A 22173-nucleotide genomic window follows, 5' to 3' on the forward strand; every position below is an offset into this window, starting at 1 on the left:
TTTGGACGTATTCCCTCCTCTTCTATTTTTTGGAAAACTTTAAGGAGAATGGGTATTATGTCTTCTCTAAATGTCTGATAAATTTCAGTGGTGAATTCATCTAACCCGGGGGTTTTCTTCATGGGTAGTTTATTGATTACCGATTCAATTTCGTTGCTGGTAATTGGTCTGTTCAGATTTTCTGTTTCTTCCTTGGTCAGTCTTGGAAGGTTGTATTTTTCTAGAAAGTTGTCAATTTCTTCTAGGTTAACCAGCTTGTTAGCATATAGATTTTCATAGTATTCCCTCATAATTCTTTGTATATCTGTGGTGTCCGTAGTGATTTTTCCTTTCTCATTTCTGATTCTGTTTATGTGTGTAGATTCTCTTCTTCCCTTAATAAGTCTGGCTAGGGGTTTATCTATTTTGTTTATTTTCTCAAAGAACAAGTTCTTGGTTTCATTGATATTTTTGTATTGTTTTATTCTTCTCAATTTTATTTATTTCTTCTCTGATCTTTATTATGTCCCTCCTTCTGCTGACTTTGGGCCTCATTTGTTCTTCTTTTTCCAAATTCAATAATTGTGACTTTAGTCTATTCATTTGGGATTCTTCTTCCTTCTTTAAATAGGCCTGGATTGCTATATACTTTTCTCTTAGAACTGACTTCACTGTGTCCCACAGAAGTTGGGGCATTGTGCTGTTGTTGTCATTTGTTTCCATATATTGCTTGATCTCTGTTTTAATTTGGCCATTGATCCAGTGATTATTTAGGAGCATGTTGTTAAGCCTCCATGTTTTTGTGAGCCCTTTTGCTTTCTTTGTACAATTTATTTCTAGTTTTATACCTTTGTGGTCTGAGAAGTTGGTTGGTAGAATTTCAGTCTTTTTAAATTTACTGAGGATCTTTTTGTGGCCTAGTATGTGGTCTATTCTGGAAAATGTTCCATGTGCACTTGAGAAGAATGTGTATCTTGCTGCCTTTGGGTGTAGAGTTCTGTAGATGTCTGTTAGGTCCATCTTTTCTAGTGTGTTGTTCAGTGCCTCTGTGTCCTTACTTATTTTCTGTCTGGTGGATCTGTCCTTTGGAGTGAGTGCTGTTGATGTCTCCTAAAATGAATGCACTGCATTCTATTTCCTGCTTTAATTCTGTTAGTATTTGTTTCACATATGTTGGTGCTCCTGTATTGGGTGCATATATATTTATAATGGTTATATCTTCTTGTTGGACTGAATCCTTTATCATTATCTAATGTCCTTCTTTATCTTGTTACTTTCTTTGTTTTGAAGTCTATTTTGGCTGACACTAGTACTGCGCAACACCTGCTTTTTTCTCTCTATTATTTGCATGAAGTATCTTTTTCCATCCCTTCACTTTTAGTCTGTGTGTGTCTTTGGGTTTGAGGTGAGTCTCTTGTAAGCACCATATACATGGGTATTGCTTTTTTATTCATTCTATTACTCTCTGTCTTTTGATTGGTGCATTCAGTCCATTTACATTTAGGGTGATTATTGAAAGATATGTACTTATTGCCATTGCAGGCTTTGGATTTGTGGTTACCAAAGGTTCAAGGGTAGCTTCTTTCTTATCTAACCGTGTAACTTTAACTCATTATGCTATTATAAACACAGTGTTATGATTCTTTATTTCTCTCTCTTCTTATTCTTCCTCCTCCACTCTTTATATGTTAGGTGTTTTATTCTGTGCTCTTTTGTGTTTCCTTGGACTGCTTTTGTGAGTAGTTGATTTTATTTTTTGCCTTGAGTTAGTATTTTGTTGGTCTGCTTTCTTTGCTGTGATTTTTATTTTCTCTGGTGACATCTATTTAGCCTTAGGAGTGCTTCCATCTATAGCATTCCCTTTAAAATACCCATAGAGGTGGTTTGTGGGAGGCAAATTCCCTCAACTTTTGCTTATCTGGAAATTGTTTAGTCCCTCCTTCAAATTTAAATGATAATCTTGCTGGATACAGTTTTCTTGGTTCATGGCCCTTCTGTTTCATTGCATTAAATATATCATGCTCTTCTCTTCTGGACTGTATGTAAGGTTTCTGTTAAGAAGTCTGATGATAGCCTGACGGGTTTTCCTTCATAGGTGATCTTTTCTCTCTCTCTGGCTGCCTTTAATACTGTGTCCTTGTCTTTGATCTTTGCCATTTTAATTATTATATGTCTTGGTGTTGTCCTCCTTGGGTCTCTTGTGTAGGGAGATCTGTGGGCTTCCATGCTCTGAGAGACTATTTCCTTCCCGAGCTTGGGAAGTTTTCAGCAATTATTTCTTTTTTGTTGACAGTTTTGTCACTGTTGTTAATTAATCTGAAACTTAACCTTTAAGGTAATTTTGGGATGATATGCTTGTTCCCCTTTGCTTTTTGTCCTCAGTGTACCTTCTTAACCCTCGTTCGATCTGATTTATCTATCTTCTTTGTTAGGCTGGAAAAAGGAAAAACAAGGACATGCAAACAGAACAGAGAGATGCCATAGGGGAAGAACAGACCAGACACTAAAGTCCGTGCCGTATATGGAAAGGGGACAGCTCTCCCTGAATTCCATCCTGATGTGCCAACTAAGACCCAGATGTCAGCCTCCTCCCTCTTGGAAGGAAAAAAAGTTTCTAGTTGCCTATTATGTCACCTTTAGCCAATCATACCTCTCCACACCCCCTAGAATAGCTTGCCCACTCCTCCCCCTCCTAATCCCTTATAAGCCCCCCACCTCCCTAACCAGGTGTGACTTCTCTGGCCTGTGACAAGAAGGCCACAGAAACTCACCAGAGGGTATTTAAATAAATTACCTGGCCCTTTGTTGCCTCTCTTTGCCTGCTTATTTCGGCTAGAATTTATCTTACATTCTTATAATGAGAATACAGGGTAACCTTGTGGTTGAAGACTTGCAAAGAATGCAGGTAATGGGACCCCCTTATTCTCAGAGGGATGGCCTATTCAATATCAGTCCTGAGAATAAAGATCCTTGATACTTCATGTCATCTGTTGACTTGAGCAGCATTCTTATTGTACAGGTTTCCTTTATTCTGTCTAAAAATCTGTGGAGAGATCCCAAAGACTTTTCCTATATACTAGACTTTTTATTTTGTTCTCCTTACAAACTTCTCTTAATCTTATTAGCCTTGGGTGTTTGTGGTGATTGTGGTATAGTAGAGTTTGGAAAAAGGTCTAGTTTTTGCTTGGTGGCTACACAAGTCATGTAACATTTCTGAACTTACATCCAATATTCTCTTCAAAACTAGGACATCAAACTAGGTGACTCACATTTAAGGACTCTTCCTCAGGTACCTCCCTGGTTTGTGGTCCTGAACCTTTAGCAGTGCTTTTTTGGATGACACCCAGCAGGGCTTTTTTTGGGGGTGGGAAGGGGTGACAAGTACAAATATGTTGCTTAGACCATTTTACTGCTAGGATCCAGATCCAAAGCAGTGTAGTGGTGATTGGTCACTGACTGACCCCACAGCTAGGGAACAGTTTATGCCTGTCACCTGTCCAAGGGCGTACTCACAGAGCAGGACAGTCTGAGGGCAGAGGAGAATGAACGTAGGTTAGAGTCAGAGGGTATCTGGCTGGGGAAAGAGCAAAGGGCAGACACCTCAGCAAGAGAGGAATGGGCCCAGAAGAACTAAGGACTGGCTGGATGAGTGAGTGGTCAACTTAGATTCTGGGAGGGCATGAAGGTGATGTGCTCTTAGAACAGTAGTGCAGTCTAAGCTGGGTATCACTTGCCTCTGATATGTCACCTTTGGTCTTATGCTTGCTGAAAAGACAGTGACTACAGAACTGGTTATACCAAGTACATCTTAAATGACAACTTTGGTGCTTTAAAGTTAGGCACCACATTTGAAAGCTAACAAAAAAATCACAGGGTTTTGCTTTTGGTGTTTTGCCAAATGCTGTTTTGTAACTAGTTTTAACTCAGATAAAATTAGGTGGTTGTGATGCTGGCTAAATGGTGCTCACTCCCAAGGTTTAAGTAAAGTGGTAACAGCTTGAATGTTCCCATGTGCTCATGTTGCACACTTGCAAAAAATTTTGGGAAATGAAGTACATACTAATTCATGTTGGCATGAAGTCTATTGTTTGGTTTCATGATTTGTACTGAAGGTGAAATAGCATTTAAAACATAGGCTTACTTTGCAGTATCAATGCTACTTATTAACAGAAAACTAAAACTCACATTCACAATTCACATTTATGTGAAGTGTGTAAAACCTAGTATGGTGTACTGAGCAGGCAGGCAGTAATGTTTGAGGTCTCTTACTGAGGAGTAAGTGATATTTTTATCATCTTCCTGCCTGCTTTTCTGACTATTGAAGCAACCTGTGCAACAGTGTGTGTGTGAATGAAATTATTGCAGAAGAGTATTTGGGGAAGTGGGTATATTGCCCCCCCAGGGGGTTAGGGTGCCTGAAGTTCCTTAAGATTCCCAGTCTGCTGGGCTGAGTGTGCCAGAATGGTTTTGTCCACCTGTTAAACCCTTGTCCATTTACGATTTTTAAAAAGCGCCCACTTTTCTTTTGTCCCAGGGAACCAGCTCTGGGGACCCACCTGCAGTCTCCTGCAGTCCCCTGGGGGGAAGCAGGTAATCATATAAATTCTTCTTTGTAATATAAAAAATGGAATTTTGTTATTGCTTGTGCCTCAGCTGTTTAAGTTATTAAAGAATATTAAAGGGCTTGGAGAGAAAAAAAAAATACCACTATAGACTCAGTAGCAGCAGTGTGACATTTCCCATGGTGTGCTTAGAGGAGAAAGGACTTGTATTTTTGTTTTTTAATAGAGTGGGAAAGCATGCAGAGAGCTCACAAAAGCTCCCTTCTTAGTCTATCTACCAGGTATTTTTCTTTCTCCAGGCTCCACAGCTCCATAACTCCTCTGTAATTTGGTAGCAATCTGTTCCCCTGAGCACCTCACCCAGGACGTGGAATTGCACATAAATGTGCACTGTTCTTTGATGGGAATTACAGGGAGGCAAGTTTGAAATGTCAGGAAAAACAGACTACATCCTCAAGGTGTCCACTGGTAAAGGTTGCCTGGGAGATCCCCAGACCTTGAGTCACACACGTTACCAGCAAGTCATTTACCTGGAGAGGACTAGAACAGTGCTGTTCAGATGGAGTTCCTGAGAGACCCACAGGACCCAGATATGTTGAGTTAGCAGGACTCAGCCTTGTTATATATCAGGGTCAATGTAAGTGTATGGGAAGGTTTCAAAGATTTCTTTAAAAGTCAGAAGCTGTTGATTGGACAATTTCCATTCTCTCTTGCTAGAAGGGCATACCTAGCAATTGGAGTTTGTAGAGGATTGTTTCTTTTCCTGGCAGTATTACACCAATGAACTCTTAAGTGCCGATACCGATAATTTCCCTCTTTAAATTTGCCATTATGGAGAGAAAGGTGCTCAAGATGGCAGCAGGAGTCTCCTCCCAAAACCATATATAATTTTGAAAATACAGCAAATACAACTATTCCTAAAAGAAAGACCAGAAAATTCCTAAAAGAAAGACAATACAACAGCCAGGCTACATCTACATCTGCGAGAACACAGCATCTCACAAAAAGGGTAAGAGACAAAGCCGTGACCTGGTGGGAGCTGAGCATTCACCCCACCCCAGCTCACGGCCGGAGGAAAAGAATCAGAGTGAGGTGGGAGTGGAAGCACAGGACTGCTAAATAACCAGCCCTAGTAATCTGCACTGGGAGCATAGACACACATTGCATGGTGTACTGGATATTAGAGAAACAGAAAAGTAACATCCAAGACGGAGACTGCAGGTGGGTCCCCAGAGCTGGTTCCCTGGGACAAAAGAAAAGTGGGCGCTTTTTAAAAATCGTAAATGGACAAGGGTTTAACAGGTGGACAAAACCATTCTGGCACACTCAGCCCAGCAGACTGGGAATCTTAAGGAACTTCAGGCACCCTAACCCCCTGGGGGGGCAATGCAGCTCCGAAGCCCCTCACAGCGATAAGCAGCCTGTAGTTCATTCCTCGCCGCTGTGCTGCAAGTAAACTGGCTGACCTGCACAGCTGCGGAGCAGCCAGGGAGCAACCCTGTCCACAGCAACCACACAGAGTCTTCTCCCAGTGCGCAGCTAACCAAGACAGACACCAAAGCTGTCCCAAGCATGGAGCTGCCTGGCACAGGCAGAGGAAGCCTGTGTAAGCTCCGGAAGGCACAAAGGGGCACTGTTCTCATAGGAGAACACACCCAGAGTGTCTGTGATGCTCTGCAGTGTCCTAGGCTATCTCGAGGGCTGCCCCGCCAGTGGCAGCTCAGGGGATTAACCCAGAGACTGCTTGCGCTGTGTGGGTAACCAACACAGGCAGCAGATAAGGGCAAGGCGACCAGCAAGCAGGAAGGGACTTTGTTCTCCCAGCTGACACACATGCCACCTGCCAGTGATCACTTTTATCACCGTGAAAAGGCAGAAGAATCTGGTCCAGTCAAAAATCACTCAAACAATCCCAGAGAGAGGGCCTGATGAGATAGATATAACCAATCTTCCTGAAAAAGAATTCAAAATAAAAGTCATAACCATGCTGATGGACCTATGGAGAAATATGCGAGAGCCAAGGGATAAAGTCTGGAGGGAGATAATAGAAATGGAACAATCTATAGAAGGACTTACGGGCAGACTGGATGAGGTACAAGAGACTGTTAATGGAATAGAAATCAGAGAACAGGAACACAGAGAAGCTGAGGCAGAGAGAAATAAAGGATCTCTAGGAATGAAAGAATATTGAGAGAACTGTGTGACTAATCCAAATGGAACAATATTTGTATTATAGGGATAGCAAAAGAAGAACAGAAAGAGAAAGGGATAGAAAGTGTCTTTGAGGAGGTAGTTGCTGAAAACTGCCCCAGCCTGGGGAAGGACATAGTCTCTCAGGCCATGGAGATCCACAGATCTCCCAAAACAAGGGGCCCAAGGAAGACAACACCAAGACATACAGTAATAAAATTGGCAAAGATCAAGGATAAGGACAGACTATTAAAAGCAGCCAGAGAGAGAAATAAGATCACATACAAACGAAAGCCCATCAGGCTAACATCAGACTTCTCAGCAGAAACCTTACAGGCCAGAAGGGCATGATGTGTTTAATGCAATGGAGCAGAAGGGCCTGGAACCAAGATTACTTTATCCGGCGAGATTATCATTTAAATTTGAAGGAGGGATTAAATAATTTCTAGATAAGCAAAAGCTCAGAGAATTTACCTCCCACAAACCATCTCTACAGTCTATTTTGGAGGGACTGCTATAGATGCAAGTGTTCCTAAGGTTTAATAGCTGTCACCAGAGGAAATAAAACTACAGTAAAGAAAGTAGAACAGCTAATTACTAAGCAAATGCAAAATTAAATTAACTATCCCCAAAGTCAATCAAGGGACAAAGAACACAGAATATGATACCTAATATATAAAGAGTGGAGGAGGAAGCAAAAAGAGGAGAAAAAGAAAAGAACCTTTAGATTGTGTTTGTAACAGCATATTAACTGAGTTAAGTTAGACTCTTAGATAGTAAGGAAATTAACCTTAAACCTTTGGTAACCACGAATCTAAAGCCTGTAATGGCAATAAGTACATACCTACTGATAATCACCCTAAATGTAAATGGATTGAATGCACCAATTAAAAGACACAGAGTCACTGAATGGATAAAAAAACACGACCCATCTAAGATTCCTCAAGGGAGGAACAACCTAAGACAGGCACAGTCGCAGGGGGGCCATCAGGTGAGAATTTGGGGATCAACAGAGGTGAGGCTCAGAACCTCACCCCCCCTGCTTTGAGAGAAATCTTCTGCATCCGTGGATGTCTTGCTGCCCTTGTCTAGCCTGGATTAATACTTAGTCCATAGGCACACACCTGATCATCTGATCATCTACATTTGCCTTCTTACAGCACTAAACTATGTTTTCTACCTTTATCTTGCATCTACCTACCACTTCAGCATTTTATTAAAAATAAAAATAATAATAATAATAGGAGAAATGTGGGATCAACATATAAATCAAGTACAAAAATCAAATGAATATTCATATTTGACCTGATGGTTTATAGGTCATATTGCATGATCAAAACCGAAAGTTTCTGTGATGAATGCCCTTGTACTGTTCACCATGTAAGAATTTATTCACTCTGTAAGAATTCGTTCACCATGTAAGAACTTGTTCGTTATGCTTCAGAAGATTGGAGACTGACGAGAATTAGGCTTGAGATGGATTAATGATTGTACATTGAGCATTGACCCCCCCTATACTGAATTTTATTGTTGTTAACAACCATTTGATCAATAAATATGAGAGATGCCCTCTCAAAAAAAAAAAAAAAAAAAAAAAAAAACACGACCCATCTATATGCTGCTTGCAAGAGACTCACTTTAAAATCAGACATACACAGACTAAAAGTGAAGGGATGGAAAAAGATATTTCATGCAACTAACAGAAAAAAGCAGGAGTTGCAGTACTTGTATCAGACAAAACAGACTTCAAAACACAGAAAGTAACAAGAGATAAAGAAGGACATTACACAGTGATAAAGGGTCAATCCAACAAGAAGATACAACCATTATAACTATCTATGCTCCCAACACAGGAGCACCCACATATGTGAAACAAATACTAACAGAATTAAAAGGGGAAATAGAATGCAATGCATTCATTCTAGGAGACTTCAACACTCCACTCACTCTGAAGCACAGATCAACCAGACAAAAGATAAGTATGGAGACAGAGGCACTGAACAACACAATAGAACAGATGGACCTAAGAGACAGCTACAGAACTCTACATGCAAAAGCAACAAATACACATTCTTCTCAAGTGCACATTGAACATTTTCAAGAATAGATCATATACTAGGCCACAAAAAGAACCTCAGTAAATGCAAAAATATTGAAATTGTACCAACCAGTTTCTCAGATCACAAAGCTATGAAACTAGAAATAAATTACGCAAAGAAAATGAAAAATCTCACAAACACATGGAGGCATCACAACATGCTCCTAAATAACTAATGGATCAGTGACGAAATAAAAACAGAGATCAAGCAATATACGGAGACAAATAACAACAATAATTCAACACCACTAAATCTATGAAATGCAGCCAAGGACAAGCAAAGAGGAAAGTATATTGCAATACAGGCTGACCTCAAGAAAGAAGAACAATCCCATATGAGCAGTCTAAACTCACAATTAATGAAAGTAGAAAAAGAAGAGCAAATGAGGCCCAAAGTCAGTAGAAGGTGGTACATAATAAAGATTAGAGCAGAAATAAATAAAATTGAGAAAAATAAAACAACAGAAAGAATCAATGAAATCAAGAGCCGGTTCTTCGAGAAAATGAACAAAATATATAAAGCCCTAGCCAGACTTACCAAGGAAAAAAGAGAGTCTACACAAACAGAATCAGAAATGAGAAAGGAAAAATCACTAAGGACACCATAGAAACACAAAGAATTCTTAGAGAATACTATGAAAAATTATATTCTAACAGACTGGATAATCTAGAAGAAATGGACAACTTCCTAGAAAAATACAACCTTCCAAAGCTGACCAAGGAAGAAACAGAAAATCTGAATAGACCAATTATGAGCAATGAAATTGAACTGGTACTCAAAAACTACCTAAGAACAAAAACCCATGGACGAGATGGCTTCACCACTGAATTTTATCAATCATTTAGTGAAGACCTAATACCCGTCCTCCTTAAAGTTTTCCAAAGAGTAAAAGAGGAAGGAATACTTCCAAACTCATTCTATGAGGCCAGCATCACTCTAATACCAAAACCAGACAAAGACACCACAAATAAAGAAAATTACAAACCAATATACCTGATGAACACAGATGCAAAAATACTCAACAAAATATTAGCAAACAGAATTCAAAAATACATCAAAAAGATCATCCATCATGATCAAGTAGGATTTATTCCAGGGATGCAAGGACGGTACAACATTCGATAATCCATCAACATCATCCACCACATAAACAAAAAGGACAAAAACCACATGATCATCTCCATAGATGCTGAAAAAGCATTTGACAAAATTCAACATCCGTTCATGATAAAAACTCTCAACAAAATGGGCATAGAGGGCAAGTACCTCAACATAATAAAGGCCATATATGATAAACCCACAGCTAACATCATACTGAACAGCGAGAGGCTGAAAGCTTTTCCTCTGAGATCGGGAACAAGACAGGGATGCCCACTCTCCCCACTGTTATTCAACATAGTACTGGAGGTCCTAGCCACAGCAATTAGACAAAACAAAGAAATACCACCAATCTAAATTGGTAAAGAAGTTAAACTGTCACTGTTTGCAGATGACATGATACTGTACATAAAAAACGCTAAAGACTACTCCAAAACTACTAGAACTGATATAGGAATTCAGCATAGTTACAGGATACAAAATTAACACACAGAAATCTGTTGCTTTCCTATACACTAACAATGAACTAGCAGAGAGAGAAATCAGGAAAACAATTCCATTCACAATTGCATCAAAAAGAATAAAATACCTAGGAATAAACCTAACCAAGAAAGTGAAAGACCTATACCCTGAAAACTACAAGACACTCATGAGAGAAATTAAAGAAGATACCAATAAATGGAAAGACATCCCGTGCTCATGGATAGGAAGAATTAATATTGTCAAAATGGCCATCATGCCTAAAGCAATCTATAGATTCAATGCAATTCCTATTAAAATACCAACAGCATTCTTCAATGAACTAGAGAAAATCATCCTAAAATTCATATGGAACCACAAAAGACCTCGAATAGTCAAAGCGAGACTGAGAAGGAAGAATAAAGCAGGGGGAATTACACTCCCCAACTTCAAGCTCTACTACAAAGCCACAGTAATCAAGACAATTTGGTACTGGCACAAGAACAGACTCATAGACCAGTGGAACAGACTAGAGAGCCCTGATATAAACCCAACCAGATATGGTCAATTAATACATGATAAAGGAGCCATGGACAAAGAATGGGGAAATGACAAATGACAGTCTCTTCAACAGCTGGTGTTGGCAAAACTGGACAGCTACATGCAAGAGAGTGAAACTGGATTATTGTTTAACCCCACACACAAAGGTAAACTCAAAATGGAGTAAAGACTTGAATTTAAGTCATGAAACCATAAAACTCTAGAAGACAACATAGGCAAACATCTCCTGAACATAAGCATGAGCAACTTCTTCCTGAACCCATCTGCTCGAGAAAGGGAAACAAAAGCAAAAATGAACTCATGGGACTACATCAAACTAAAAAGTTTTTGTACGGCAAAGGACATTATCAACAAAACAAAAGGGCATCCTACAGTATGGCAGAATGTATTTGTAAACGACATATCCGACAAGGGGTTGACATCCAAAATATAGAAAGAACTTACACACCTCGGCACCCAAAAAACAAATAACCCGATTAACAAAAGGACAGAGGATATGAAGAGACGGTTCTCCAGAGAGGAAATTCAGATGGCCAACAGACACATGAAAAGATGCTCCACATCACTAATCATCAGGGAAATGCAAATTAAAACTACAATGAGGTATCATCTCGCACCAGTAAGGATGGCCAGCATCAAAAAGACCAAGAACAACAAATGTTGGTGAGGATGCGGAGAAAGGGGAATGCTCCTACAATGCTGGTGGGAACGCAAGCTAGTTCAACCATTGTGGAAAGCAATATGGAGGTTCCTCAAATAACTAACAATAGAAATACCATTTCACCCTGGAATCCCACTCCTTGGAATATACCCAAAGAATACAACTTCTCAGATTCAAAAAGACATACGCACCCCTATGTTCATTGCAGCACGTTCTACAATAGCCAAGATATGGAAGCAACCTAAGTGTCCATCAGTAGATGAATGGATAAAGAAGATGTGGTACATATATACAATGGAATACTATTCAGCCTTGAGAAAGAAACAAATCCTACCATTTGCAACAACATGGATGGAACTGGAGGACATATGCTCAGTGAAATAAGCCAGGCGAGAATAACAATGAAGCAAAACTGAAGGAACAAAATGGCATCAGACTCAGACTCCAAGTATGAACTAGTGGTTACCAAAGGGGAGAGATGTGGGAGGGCAGGTGGGGAGGGAGGGAGAAGGGGACTGAGGGGTATTATATTTAGTACACATGGTGTTGGGGATCACGGGGAAAACAATGTACCACAGAGAAGGCACATAGTGGATCTCTGGCAACTTGCTGCACTGATGAACAGTGACTGCATTGGTGTATGGGTAGCGACTTGATAATATGGGTAACTGTAGTAACAACATTGTGTTTTCATGTGAAACCTTCATAAGAGTGTATATCAATCATACCTTAATTTAAAAAAATTAAATTGATGAAGGGAACTTGTATTACTTGTAAAGCTCAGGAAATCCCCTTCTTCTCATCCCAGACTGATATTTTTAAAAACTTATAACTGGCAGTTCAACTGATTAAATAAGCAAATAAAACTCCTAAGGAAAATCCTAAAGTAGTGGTTCTAAGAGTATGGTCCTCCCCCCAGCACATCAGCATCACCAGAGAACTTATTAGAAATGCAAATTCTCAGGCCTTGTCCCAGACCAACTGAATCAGAATCTCTGGGGTAGGGTCAAAAACCTGTTGTTTTAGCAGGCACCAAAATTTGAGAATTACTCCCTAAAATCATAAAGAATGAAAAAAAAAAGCGAGAGTAGCTACTAGTAAACAGTGAAACTAAATCCCCTTTTCCCTGTTCTCCCTGAGTCAGCTTACATTTATTATTGATGTTTTTACTTGGAAATCAACAAAAAAGATATTCTAAAATGCTTCTTAATTAGATGGCCATCTCTAGCTGTGTAAATGCATTTCATTTAAAAACTAGTTGCCAGTCAGATTTTTATATTTATTTATTTATTTAGGTGAGTATGGTGCACCATTTGATTTAAATTGTATTTGTTTCAATGGCGGACTTTGGTTAGGATAAAGTACAATATAACAAAATAAAAATCATACACACACACACAAAAAAGATACAGGGTTCATTAGGAGAAAAGGAAACCATCATTCTAGAAAGAAGGACCAAAATATGCAAAAGCATGGTGAAAGTTTACCTTTCAAAGTGATTGCTTCTATCATTCCCTTCCTCTCCATTCCCTCTGCACCCACCCAAACCATCCCTGGGTTCTCTCAAGTTCAGACCTCCTATCCCTCACATAGAGAACTTCCACATCTCCTTACCCTTTTACTCTTCAAATCTCCTATTGCCAGTGACTTTATCAACATAAATATGACTCCAGCACATCCCTACTTAAAATCTACAATGAGCATCTCAACTGATGCAGAAAAAGCATTCCATAAAAATGTAACACTTCATGATAGAAGACATTTCAAAAAACACACTTAACATCACACTTGATGGTGAAATACTGCAAGATTTTCCTCTAAGATCAGGAACAAGACAAGGTTTTCACCACTGCTATCCAAGATTACCAAAAGTTGTAGCTAGAGCAATTAGTCAAGAAAAAGAAATCTAAATAGGGAAGGAAGAAGTAAAACTATCTCCATTCATAAAAAACATGATCTTATAGACAAATTCTAAAGAAGCAACAAAAAACTGTCAATGCTAAGAAACAAATTCAGCAAAGTTGCAGGATGCAAACATACAAAAATCAGTAACAATGAACTACCTGAACGATTAAGAAAACAATTTCATTTAGCATTCAAAAGGACACTGAAAACTGCAACACATTGCTGAAATTAAAGAATTTATAAATACACAGAAAGACAGCCTGTGTTCACAGACTGGAAGACTTAGTATTTTTAAGATGGTGATATTCCCCAGAGCGATTTATAAAGTCATGCAATTCTTATCAAAATCCCAATAGTATTTTTTGCAGAAATGGAGAAGCTGATCCCAAAATTCATACAAAATTGCAAGGGGCTCCAAATAGCCAAAACGATTTTGAAAAAGAAGAACAAGGTTGGAGGACTCACAGTGCCCAATCAAAATGTACAACCAAATAAAATCAAAACAGTATGGTGCCAATGTATGGGCAGACACAGAGAACAATGGAGCAGACTTGAGAGTCCAGAAATAAACCCAAACATCTATGATCAACTGATTTTTAACAAGGGTGCCAAGACCATCCAATGGGAAAAGGGCAACATTTTCAACAAATGATGCTAGAAAAACTTAGTAACTACGTGCAAGAGAATGAAGTTGGATCCTTACCTCACACCATATAGGAAAATTAACACAAAATGATCAAGGACCTAAATGTAAGACGTAAAACTATAAAACTCTTAGAAGAGGAGGGAGGACCCAGGATGTCAGTGTGAGTAGGGCAGAGGAAATCTCCTCCCAAAACCATATATATTTTTGAAAATACAACAAATATAACTACTCCTAAAAGAGAGATTCCTAAAAGAGATACAGTACAACAGCCAGGCTACAGATACATCTGCGAGAACTCAGCACCTCGAGAAGGGGGTAAGATACAACCTGCGGCCTGGCGGGACCCGAGTGCGCCCCCCCACCCCTGTCCCCCAGGGGAGGAAAGGAGTCGGAGCAGGGAGGGAGAGGGAAGCCAGGACTGCTAAATACCAGCCCTAGTCATCCACACTGGGAGCGCAGACACACAGTGCACGGTGTGCTGGATACTAGGGAAACGGGACAGTAAAAGCAGCGAGCTCCTGCAGCCGGCGCCCCTGGGACAAAAGAAAAGTGAGTGCTTTTTCAAAGTCTTAAAGGACAGGAGCTTCACAGCTGGACAGAAGTGACCGGCACACTCAGCCCAGCAGCTGGGAATCCTGGGGAACTCCGGGCCCTCCAGATCCCTGGGAGGCAGAGCAGCTCTGAAGCTCCTCACAGAGATAAACAGCCTCCTGTCCTCCAGTGCGGCGCCGCCATAGCAGGGGAGCAGCCTGAGAGTGGCTGCACCCACAGCAACCACGCAGAGCCTCTTCCGCAGCCACCCAGGCCAGACTCAGAGGCCCCGCCGGAGCGCACAAACAGAGGAAGCCAGGACAGGGCGCCAAGGGTTGCCGTTCTCGCAGGAGAGCACACCTGGCGCGACTGCTCCTCCCCATGGGGCACTGGGCTGCCCCGACGGATGCCCCGCCAGCAGAGGCCCAGGAAATAAAACCGGAAGCTGCTCTCTGTGTGCAGGTAACCAGCACAGGCAGCGGAGGAGGGCAAGGCAACCAGCAAGCAGGAAGGGACTTTGTTCTCCCAGCTGACACACATGCCACCTGCTGGTGATCACTTCTATCACCATGAAAAGGCAGAAGAATCTGATCCAGTCCAGAATCACTCAGACAACACCTGAGAAGGAGCATGGGGAGATACATTTAACCAATCTTCCTGAAAACGAATTCAAAATAAAGGTCATAACCATGCTGACAGACTTGCAGAGAAATATGCAAGCGCTACAGGATCAATTTAGGAGGGAGAATACAGAAATAAAACAATCTCTGGAAGGAGACTGGATGAGGTGCAAGAGACCATTAATATAACAGAAATCAGAGAACAGGAACAGTGAAGCTGAGGCAGAGAGAGATAAAAGGATCTCCAGGAATGAAAGAATACTAACAGAACTGTGTGACCAATCCAAATGGAACAATACTCGCATTATAGGGGTACCAGAAGAAGAAGAAGAGAGAAAAAGGAATAGAAAGTATCTTTGAAGAAATAATTGCTGAAAACTTACCGAAACTGGGGGAAGAAATAGTCTCTGAGACCATGGAATCCCATAGATCTCCCAACACAAGAGACCCAAGGAGAACAACATCAAGACACATAATAACTAAAATGGCAAAGTTCAAGGAAAAGGACAGAGTATTAAAGGCAGCCAAAGAGAGAAAAAAGGTCACCTACAAAGGAAAACCCACCAGGCTATTATTAGACTTCTCAACAGAAACCTTACAGGCCAGAAGAGAATGGCATGATACATTTAATGCAATGAAACAGAAGGGCCGTGAACCAAGAATACTGTATCCAGCAAGATTATCATTTAAATTTGAAGGAGGGACTAAACAATTTCCAGATAAGCAAAAGTTGAGGGAATTTGCCTCCCACAAACCACCTGTATGGGTATGTAAAGGGAATGCTGTAGATGGAAGCACTCCTAAGGCTAAACAGATGTCACCAGAGAAAATAAAATCACAGCAAAGAAAGCAGACCAACCAAATACTAACTCAAGGCAAAAAATAAAATCAATTACTCACAAAAGCAGTCCACGGAAACACAAAAGAGCACAGAATAAAACACCTAACATATAAAGAATGGAGGAGGAAGAATAAGAAGGGAGAGAAATAAAGAATCATCAGACTGTGTTTATAATAGCTTAATAAGCGAGTTAAGTTACACGGTTAGATAGGAAAGAAGCTACCCTTGAACCTTTGGTAACCACAAATCCAAAGCCTGCAATGGCAATAAGTACAAATCTTTCAATAATCACCCTTAATGTAAATGACTGAATACACCAATCAAAAGACACAGAGTAACAGAATGAACAAAAAAGCAAGACCCATCTATATGGTGCTTACAAGAGACTCACCTCAAACCCAAAGACACACAGACTAAAAGTGAAGGGATGGAAAAAGATACTTCACACAAATAATAGAGAGAAAAAAGCAGGTGCTGCAGTACTTGTATCAGACAATATAGACTTCAAAACAAAGTAACAAGAGATAAAGAAGGACATTACATAATGATAAAGGGTTCAGTCTAACAAGTGGATATAACCATTATAAATATATATGCACCCAATACAGGAGCACCGATATATGTGAAACAAATACTAACAGAATTAAAGCAGGAAATAGAATGCAATGCATTCATTTTAGGAGACTTCAAAAGCACTCACTCCAAAGGACAGATCCACCAGACAGAAAATAAGGACACACAGGGACTGAACAACACACTAGAAAAGATGGACCGAATAGACATCTACAGAACTCTACACCCAAAAGCAGCAGGATACACATTCTTCTCAAGTGCATGTAGAACATTTTCCAGAATAGATCACATATTAGGGCACAAAAAGAGCCTCAGTAAATTCAAAAGGATCAAAATTCTACCAACCAACTTCTCAGACCACAAAGGTATAAAACTAGAAATAAATTGTATAAAGAAAGCAAAAAGGCTCACAAACACATTGAGGCTTAACAACATGCTCCTAAATAATCACTGGATCAATGACCAAATTAAAATAGAGATCAAGCAATATATGGAGACAAATGACAACAACAGTACAAAGCCCCAACTTCTGTAGGACGCAGCGAAAGTAGTTCTAAGAGGAAAGTATATAGCAAACCCAGGCCTATTTAAAGAAGGAAGAACAATCCCAAATGAATAGTCTAAAGTCACAATTACTGAATTTGGAAAAAGAACAAATGAGGCCTCAAGTCAGCAGAGGGAGGGACATAATAAGGATCAAAGAAATAAATAAAACTGAGAATAAAACAATAGAAAAAAAATCAATGAAACCAAGAGTTCGTTCTTTGAGAAAACAAACAAAATAGATAAGCCCCTAGCCAGACTTAAGAGAAAAAGAGAATCTACACACATCAACAGAATCAGAAACGAGAAAGCAAAAATCATGACGGACCCCACAGAAATACAAAGAATCATTAGAGAATACTATGAGAATCTATATGCTAACAAGCTGGAAAATCTGGAAGAAACGGACAACTTCCTAGAAAAATACAATCTTCCAAGAAAGACCCAGGAAGAAACAGAAAATCTAAACAGACCAATTACCAGCAACGAAATTGAAGCGGTAATCAAGAAACTACCAAAGAGCAAATCGCCCAGGACCAGATGGATTTACCGCGGAATTTTATCAGACATTTAGAGAAGACATAATACCCATTCTCCTTAAACTTTTCCAAAAAATAGAAGAGGAGGGGATACTTCCAAACTCATTCTATGAAGCCAGCATCACCCTAATACCAAACCAGGCAAAGACCCCACCAAAAAAAAAAATTACAGACCAATATCCCTGATGAAGATAGATGTAATAATACTCAACAAAATATTAGCAAACTGAATTCAAAAATACATCAAGAGGATCATGCACCATGATCAAGTGGGATTCATCTCAGGGATGCAAGGATGGAACAACAAAATCCACCACTTCAACAAAAAGAAGGACAAAAACTACATGATCATCTCCATAGATGCTGAAAAAGCGTTTGACAAAATTCAACATCCAGTCACGATAAAACCTCTCAACAAAACGGGTATACAGGGCAAATACATAAACATAATAAAGGCCATATATAACAAACCCACAGCCAACATCATACTTAACAGCAAGAAGCTGAAAGCTTTTACTCTAAGATCAGGAACAAGACAGGGATACCCACTCTCCCCACTGTTACTCAACATAGTACTGGAGGTCCTAGTCACGGCAATTAGACAAAACAAAGAAATACAAGGAATCCAGATAGGTAAAGAAGAAGTTAAACTGTCACTATTTGCAGATGACATGATATTGTACATAAAAAACCCTAAGATTCCACTCCAAAACTACTAGAACTAATATCTGAATTCAGCAAAGTTGCAGGATACAAAATTAACACCCAGAAATCTGTTGCTTTCCTATACACTAACAATGAACTAGCAGAAAGAGAAATCAGGAAAAGAATACCATTCACAATTGCATCAAAAAGAATAAAATACCTGGGAATAAACCTAATCAAGGAAGTGAAAGACTATACCCTAAAAACTACAAGACACTCTGAAGAGAAATTAAAGAGGACACTAACAAATGGTAACTCATCCCATGCTGTTGGCTAGGAAGAATTAATACTGTCAAAATAGCCATCCTGCTTAAAGCAATCTACAGTTTCAAAGCAATGCCTATCAAAATACCAACAGCATTCTTCAACAAACTGGAACACATAGTTCTAAAATTCATATGGAACCACCAAAGACCCCGAATACCCAAAGCAATCCTGAGAAGGAAGAAAAATGTGTGTGGGGGAGGGTATCTTGCTTCCCAACTTCAAGCTCTACTATAAAGCCATAGTAATCAAGACAATTTGGTAGTGGCACAAGAACAAAGCCACAGACCAGTGGAATAGAATAGAGACTCCAGACATTAACTCAAACATATATGGTCAATTAATATACGATAAAGGAGCCATGGATATACAATGGGGAAATGATAGCCTCTTCAACAGCTGGTGTTGGCAAAACTGGACAGCTACATGTAAGAAAATGAAACTGGATCATTGTCTAACCCCATACACAAAAGTAAATTCAAAATGGATCAAAGACCTGAATGTAAGTCATAAAACCATAAAACTCTTAGAAAAAAATATAGGTAAACATCTCTTGGACATAAACATGAGCAACTTCTTCACGAACATATCTTCCCGGGCAAGGGAAACAAAAGCAAAAGTAAGCACGTGGGACTACATCAAACTAAAAAGCTTCTGTACAGCAAAGGACACCACCAATAGAACAAAAAGGCATCCTACAGTATGGGAGAATATATTCATAAATGACAAATCCAATAACGGGTTGACATCCAAAATAAATGAAGAGCTCACACACCTCAACAAACAAAAAGCAAATATTCCAATTAAAAAATGGGCAGAGGAGCTGAATAGACAGTTCTCCAAAGAAGAAATTCAGATGGCCAACAGATACATGAAAAGATGCTCCACATCGCTAGTCATCAGAGAAATGCAAATTAAAACAACAATGAGATATCACCTCACACCAGTAAGGATCGCCACCATCCAAAAGACAAACAACAACAAATGTTGGCGAGGTTGTGGAGAAAGGGGAACCCTCCTACACTGCTGGTGGGAATGTAAATTAGTTCAACCATTGTGGAAAGCAGTATGGAGGTTCCTCAAAAAGCTCAAAATAGAAATACCATTTGACCCAGGAATTCCACTTCTAGAAATTTACCCTAAGAATGCAGCAACCCAGTTTGAAAAAGAAACCCTATGTTTATCACAGCACTATTTACAATAGCGAAGAAATGGAAGCAACCTAAGTGTCCATCAGTAGATGAATGGATAAAGTATATGTGGCACATATACACAATGGAATATTACTCAGCCATAAGAAGAAAACAGATCCTACCATTTGCAACAACATGGATGGAGCTAGAGGGTATTATGCTCAGTGAAATAAGCCAGGCGGAGAAAGACAAGTACCAAATGATTTCACTCATATGTGGAGTATAAGAACAAAGGAAAACTGAAGGAACAAAACAGCAGCAGACTCACAGAACCCAATAATGGACTAACAGTTACCAAAGGGAAAGGTACTGGGGAGGAGGATGGGTGGGGAGGGAGGGATAAGCGGGGGCGGGGGGGCATTACGATTAGCATGTATAATGTGTGTGGGGGGCATGGGGAGGGCTGTGCAACACAGAGAAGACAAGCAGCGACTCTACAGCATCTTACTATGCTGATGGACAGTGACTGCAATGGGATTTGTCGGGGTGACTTGGGTATGGAGGGAGTCTAGTAAACATAATGTTCCTCATGTAACTGTAGATTAATGATACAAAAAAAAAACTCTTACAAATAAACACGGGGCAAATCTTCAAGACCTCAGATATGGCAATGGTTTCTTAGGTATGACACTAATGCATAATCAACAGAAGAAAAATAGATAAACAGATAAATTGTACCTAATGAAAATTAAAACCTCTTGTGTATCAAAGAACACTATGAAGAAGGTGAAAAGACAGACTTTAGGATGGAAGAAAATATTTGCAAATGATTTCTCTAATAAAGGTCTAATATCCAGAATATATAAAGAATTCGTACAAACCAGTAACAAAAAGACAACATGATCTAAAAATAAACAAAAGACACTGACAGACATTTCTTCAGAGACATACAAATGGCCAAAAAGCACATATAAAGATGCTCAGTGTCATTTGGAAATTCAAATCGAACTGCACAGTGAGACACTTCATACCCACTAGGATGGAGATAATAAAAAAAATGAAAAATAACAAGCATTGGTAAGGATGTAAAGAAAGTGGAACATTGCTGGTGAATGTAAAATGTTTCAGCCACTGTGGAAAAGTTTAGCCACGCCTCAAAAAGTTAAACATAGAGTAAACTTATGATCCACCAATTCCACTCCTAGAATTTACCCAAAAGAACTAAAAACAGGCATTCAAAGAAAAATTTGTACCTTACTGTTTATAGCAGCATATTTCCAATAGCCAAAAGGTGGAATCAACCCAGATATTCACCAACTCATCAGTGGATAAACAAAATGTGGTCCATCCATACAATGATTATTCAGCCACTAAAATGAATGATGTATTAACACAGGCTACAACATGGATTAGGAAAAAAAAAATCATGCCAAGTAAAAGGAGTCTGACACAAAGGGCCATGTATTGTATGATTTTATTTATATGCAATAGCCAGAATAGACAAATCCATGGGGCAGAAAGCAGATTAGTGGATGCCAGGGGCTGGGAGCAGGAGGGGGTGGAGAAGTGAGTGCTTAATGGCTCTAGGGTTTCCTTTTGGGGTGGTAAAAATCTGGAACTAGATAGAGGTGATGGTTGCACAACACCGTGAATGTACTAAATGCTAATGAATTTTCACATCATGATAGAATGGTTTTATATGGTTTTTAACATGTGCCCAGAAAATACATGGCTAATACTCTCATGGATTTACGTTCAACTGCCGTTCTTGCTTAACTCACTGGCTCTTCCTCCCACCATCCCACACTCTTAACTTCTCAGTTTTTGAACATGCCAAGCTGTCTGAATCCATTGGGTTTTTCTTTGTACACACTGTTTTCAATGCTTGGTAAAACTTTCAAGACTCAGCTCAAACATTCATCCAACAAATATTTGAGTGTGTTCTGTATTCCAGACTCTGTATCAGGCACCAGGAATACAGCAACAAACAAAGTAGACATAGGCCCTTCCCTTGGAGTCCAAGAACAAGTGAGGGGCACCGAATGAATAACTGCACAATGCATTATTTAAATGATTGGTAGGTGCCTTCCAAGAAGAACAGGGTGCCATGACAGCCATATCATGGGAGAGGAACATGAGGAAAAGATTTCCTTGAGGAAGATATGTTTAAACAGAGCCCTGAACGATAAAGAAGTTAAGTGTAGATGGGCCATTCTCAGGAGGCCAAGAGCCCTGGAAGTAGGCAAATGATGGGGCTGGTCACT

General features: G+C 39.7%; 1 protein-coding gene across 6 annotated transcripts in view; it reads right to left on the reverse strand.

Moving 5' to 3' along the window:
• Positions 1-22173, reverse strand: part of TOP3A (DNA topoisomerase III alpha) — a 56628-nt gene that overhangs the window by 33170 nt on the left and 1285 nt on the right. The window lies entirely within an intron of this gene.

The sequence above is a fragment of the Manis javanica genome, chromosome 4 (assembly GCF_040802235.1).
Source record: "Manis javanica isolate MJ-LG chromosome 4, MJ_LKY, whole genome shotgun sequence".
NCBI lineage: Eukaryota > Metazoa > Chordata > Mammalia > Pholidota > Manidae > Manis > Manis javanica.